General features: G+C 38.8%; 1 protein-coding gene across 2 annotated transcripts in view; it reads left to right on the forward strand.

Moving 5' to 3' along the window:
- pdzrn4 (PDZ domain containing ring finger 4) overlaps nt 1-5996 on the forward strand; it is a 37073-nt gene that overhangs the window by 16521 nt on the left and 14556 nt on the right. The gene's annotated exons all lie outside the window — the stretch shown is intronic.

A 5996-nucleotide genomic window follows, 5' to 3' on the forward strand; every position in this document is an offset into this window, starting at 1 on the left:
TTAATCCACGTTTCATGTTGTCATGCGGTCTTCCTCAATGCAGAACTAATTGGTTGTTTTTGCCTGTTGAGCAAGAGCCCATGTCTGGGAAAAACTGTGAAGGACACTCATTACAACTTGTACAGACACTCTCAGGCATGGACATAGATGCAATCATGGGTGCAAACACTGGTTGGAAAAATTTAACTATATTTGGTGAATACGGGCCCTAATAAGAGCACTGAGTGAAAATCTCCTTGAACTTGTTACCATAGCTAATCACACACATACACAAATACACACATATGCAAATCACAAGCCGCCACTACTGCTTCCAACACAAACACACATCTTTTGCATCCCCTTCCGCACTCTCTCTATCTGATTTGCATTTTGGTTAACACTCTAATTGCCTCTCATTAAATACCTTGTCACTTTGATTAATTGGTGCGATACAGAAATGTAAAACAGCAGAGCGTTACAATGAATAGTGAACAGTTTCTGATTGGGAAAGATGAACATTCTAGGCTGAAAATGCAAAAGAGAGGTGAAATCGTACTAACTCCTCATGCACCTTTAAGTTGAGTCAGGGTTTTTCTGTTCCTGAAGTGAATCTGTTAAACTCTGAAGAAAATGGACCAGTTAGGAGAGTTACCTGGGGTTACATTTTTGCATTTTGAGAGTTAGCACAACAGCCCCTCATTTAGCCCAGAAGAAAGTAATCATACTCGGCTTGAAAATTGGTTATAATTGTAGTGAATTATATATTTTAGCCACTCTTAGCCACATTTTACGCAAAGCTAGGGGATTCGCTATATCCTTTGAAATGGCAGGTGCTGTAATTGTACAGTAGCCTAAGTGAAAGATAATGTAAGAGTTTCTTTTTCAACTTTCTGACATCAGAGCACAATTTAAAAGTTATAACAAAAAAACTAAACCTCCCTGGTGTCTACAGTTTTAAAAAGTAGAATGTCATCTTACAAAAGTCATGTTACTTAGAGAAAATCCAGACTTTTTATAACCTGGGAGAAGTTAGCAACTACCTAACAATGGGAGGTGCAAACATAGCACTCATCACCTTTGTTGAGGAAGATCAGGGAAATGCAAAATCTGAACAAAAAAAATAGATATGTCAGAGAAAGCAGTGCACACTTCCAAAAGCTTCTCAAACAAATTTCAGTTTTGGTATCGTTGATAAAAAATAACTTGCCTGTGAGTCCAACCAAAAGCAATCACAGAAGTTAGCACCCTGGATTAGCTGCATTGGGAACTACTTACAGGGCAACTTTCTAACCAAACTAGCTGCCTAAATGTGCCTCTAAATCCTAGTTTAGATTAGTTAGAGGTCAGATAGTTTTGAGTTATTGTATAATGTTGAACTTTAGCTATAGTAGAATGTTTTGGAATGACACAGTTTGAAAACAAAGAATGATAAAAAAGGTTTATTCAATCCTTTCCTTTCTGTTTTGCTAGCTTGCCCTGGGTACTTGTCACACATGCATCAATGGCATTGTGGTGTTCTCATTCCGCGCAAGGCAAGGGTCAATGTGATTTAGTTGACCGAGCATGGCCCGCCAGTTGCATAGCCTGCCACTCAAATTTATGAAACCATCATCTTCTTTGCCTCCGCTGCACTAGGTGATATTGCGTGTCAGAGACTTTTATTATTGAAATGAGACATTTATGACAGTGAGCCCTTGCCACATGAGAGCGGCCTCCTGAATCATCTCAATGCAGCTGAAGGAGGAAGAGAAATGAGATTTGACAGATTATTGAAACACACCACCTGCGCTTCCTCACTCATCACAATATGCCAATTTCAATGTAAAAACAATCTTACTTGTATTGAGCTGAGGTTCACAAAAATCACGATCTGGGGGATTTATAGAAGAAAGCTTGCTGCTGGTGTTGTGCGCTGTGTGTCCTCAGAGGCAGATGAGGTCAGTGTTGAATAGAGACGGGGTCTTTCGCAGCTTATTGTTTCGTGGTCCATTGTGAGCCTATTCAGTCTGAGATACTGCCATTATTCAGTCAAACGTGGTGAATGCAAACAATTGCATTGTAGAACTGTTTTAAGTCTGTAGGGAGATGATGTAATGTTTAAACTGTGTGTGTGCACGTGTGTGTCCGCTTCCATCTGCTCACAATGTCACCATATCTGTCCAATTTAGCTGTGAGGTTGAGTGGTTTCTATCACACTCTTATCTCTGCGCACCAAACACCCATTCACATTTACACACACACACACGCACACACACACAAACACAAACTTATCTCTGGGCTTTCCTTATCAGTCTACTTTGCATTCAACAACATTTAGCCATCTCAGTGGCCAACTGATTCAACCCTATGACACATTAAAAGGTTGACATGAGCCCTCGGAGCAAATTTAAAGGGGTGGTTAAGAATTTTGGACATAAGACTTTATTTCCAAGTCAGCCAGTGTATTTTTTTTCATCAGTGGAGACAGTTTTCAACAAATTTTCATCCAGTCCTTCCAGTTGCAGAGTTTGCTGGTACTGGCCTTGCGTAAGTCAACAGTATCTGCTAGCCTGCCATTAAAAACCCACTCCACAGTACACCAAAGGCAAATTAATATATTTCCAGACTATTGATGTAAATGTCTGTTGATAGAATAATGTTAGAAATAAAACTACCCTTGCTGTCAATATTCTGAACCACCCCTTTAAACGACCAGGCCTGGCACTGATTGGCTTTCACTGTGCTACTTTCAACCCGTCTCCACACATGTACCAGCCATTTCCACACCACGGCCCACTAGGAACCCAGTATAGTCACTGATGTGTGTAATTGGTGCATCACAGGCAACAAAATGGGATTTTAATAGCTTGTAGCTGGGCCTCGCCGTATGATATCTGTGAGATCTTAGAAGTTAAAAAAGTTACAGTAAAGGGGCTTTTTTTGCATTAACTGTAGAAATAATAGCTGTATTAATGTCACTGATTGGTTTGACGACTACCGTTATAAAGCATAATGTTTGGCAATTTGGCCGTTGTCCTCTTGGTTTTTTGACACCGGACAATGATCTAAGCTAAACGCTAATTAGGGACGGTAACCCTTCTGAAGCAAGTCATCCGACGGATTTCTTATAGAAAATAGTTTTTTACCTTCATAAAATTAAGGTATTTGGCTTACTAGCCAAATCTGGTCTTGGTTAGACTTTTAACTCTTTTTCACGACTTTACTGTTTCTGTAGTCATTGCCTTTTTTTAGACCAGTATGGATAGATTAGATTAATAAAAGACAAAGAACGTGCAATAAGTATCTCAAGGAGTAATAACAAACATAAATAACATTTAAATAACACAAATGTATACCATAACAAATTACATTTTCAGTAAGGGTTGTAGATTGATGTCACACACACATACACACATACACACATACACATAAGCTACAGCATGTTCTGCCCTCCAAAGCTGTAGCACACCACTTTGAACCTTGACGTTTAAAAGAAGAGAGTTTGGACCGACTTCTGTTGGTTTAGGGCTACTGGGAATCATTTTTTATTGGCAATAGTAACCTTTAACTTGAGAGGTATATGAAGGCTATGCTAGATTGTTCATTACAGTCATCCCTACAGACTACCATGAACTACTATTTTTAGTGTTCTCGTGCAGTTCTCGTGGAGCATTTATGGGTTTTATCAGATGTTGTAATGAGTTGATATTGTGTCTCTGTCAACTTGGTCTCAAGAGCGAAGTTGAGTAAAAAGAAAGGGAACTTGGAATCCAAACATCTACACGTCTCAGTGCGGATATTGTACTTGTACACGTATAGCTTTCATGCATGCTTGCCCACTCACACATATAGATAAAGAAGAAGATCCCATTCAATCATTCCTATATGGACACAGTATTTGCAAGAGTAAACAATAATATCAGAATAATAGAAAACAGAAAAAAACACAGAACAGAAAATGAGGATATTTCAATGAAACATAAGAATGGTTTTGATTCCGAATCATTTTGCCCAATCTATATCTCATTTGACTCAAAGCTTAATGCGCTTCTATATGTTGTCTTCTCCTATTTATCTTCTCATTTTTGGTTTAATTATCCCTAATGCTTTTTAAATTCGGTGTACACGACGTACAAAATGTGTGTAGCGCACAAATGCATAAACACACACACACACACACAAGCATAAAACCTGTGTGTACTGAGCCATTATCCCCGGTCTTTGTCACATATGCTGGCTATTAATCAGCCACCAGTTAGCTCATCAACAGGCACATTGAATAGAGGAACAGCAGGTAAACACACAGGCAGGCGTACCCGCACAATCACTTCCTACTTTCCAGGGCATTCCCTCTGATTGGAGATTAATGTGTCCATCTGGACCTCATTAAACCTCAAAAAGGTTGTGGAACTTTTTCTAAACTTTTTCGGAGGTTAACATTCAAACAGGAAGATAAAATGCAGTCAACACGTGTGGAGGAGAACTTTTATGTGTCAAACCTCAAAAAGGTTGTGGAACTTTTTCTAAACTTTTTCGGAGGTTAACATTCAAACAGGAAGATAAAATGCAGTCAACACGTGTGGAGGAGAACTTTTATGTGTGAGTAAGGTTGCAGGTTGCATGCAACATAAATTAATTGCCATTATAGCTGCAGATGGCAATAGGACATGGACTGATGGCCACTTGACTGAAGCCATTGGGACACTTTACATACCCGATGCAAGGTTTAGCAGACCTATACCAACATAAAAAAGAAGGCTAAATATTCAAACCCCAATTCCAATAAAGTTGGGACTTGTGTAAAACGTGAACTAAAAACAGAATACAATGATTTGCAAATCCTTTTCAACCTGTATACAATTGAATTCACTACAAAGGTAGATAATTAATGTTTAAACTGATCAACTTTTTGCAAATAATCACTTGTTTTAAATTTGATGCCTGCAGCACGCTCCAAAAAAGCTGGGACAGGGGCATGTTTACCACTGTGTTAAATCACCTTTCCTTTTAACAACACTCAATAAGCGTTTGGGATCATTGTATTCTGTTTTTATTTACGTTTTACATAACGTCCCATCTTCATTTGAATTGGGGTTTGTATAAGAGACATTTCCGAATGCAGCCCTTCATATTTCTAATTTGTTCTCCCAATAATGATGCTGATATTAGGCACAAGCTTACACATTTTAAGCCCTTGACAAACGCTGACACTCTCAGACATCCGGAATCAATGCAAACAATCAATTTCAGGAAGTGACAGGCTGAAAATGAACTTCACAGCCTTGGCATACAGAGGTTAAACTAATTGGATTACACTTAAATGCAAAGGTGTGTGTGTGTGTTATCACATTGACAGCTGTCAGTATGACATCTCTTCACCACTGAATCCCTTGTGTCTCAACCTTTTCTGATCTCGCAAATTAAATAGGCACTGCTTGCTAAAACTGATTTTCCCAAAGGAGCACAGTCTACCCCACTACTTTGTTGTTCATTTGCTTAATTCAGTATTATTATAAGTCTATGTCTAATGGGCTTAATGGTAGGAATGGAATGTAAATAATACATTTGAGTTAGATTGATGGGAAGAAGAATATTGGTGCAAAAAAGAACAAGATAAAATGAGCTCATGAAAAGGTTTTTCTCTGCTCCACTGTAGTATATTATACAGGTTGTGTAAATTTGGCAGCAGCCAAAAGGTTGGAGAAGTGCATTTGTGAGTAGCTGTTCAGCAGTTAACGTGTCTGAACCTTCTGGGAAAGTGTACCAGGTAGATAAAAACATGGAAGAATATGCAATGTGCTCCCTCCATCAAGAATTACCGCCAAAGTGCCCTTTATAAAAACACTTAACTTTCAGTCACTTTACCGGAAGCTATTCAGCACCTAACTAAGGAGATGTGTAAAGGTATTATGAGGCTCCCAGGTGTGAATGTGAAACAGGTTTTTCCTGAAGAGAGCATGCATGTCTGTCAGATCGTCCTTGTATAAATTAGGGTTTCAAAAAAAAGGCTGTGGTAAGTGTGCAAGGTCTTCTTT

The sequence above is a fragment of the Etheostoma spectabile genome, chromosome 23 (genome assembly GCF_008692095.1).
Source record: "Etheostoma spectabile isolate EspeVRDwgs_2016 chromosome 23, UIUC_Espe_1.0, whole genome shotgun sequence".
Taxonomy (NCBI): domain Eukaryota; kingdom Metazoa; phylum Chordata; class Actinopteri; order Perciformes; family Percidae; genus Etheostoma; species Etheostoma spectabile.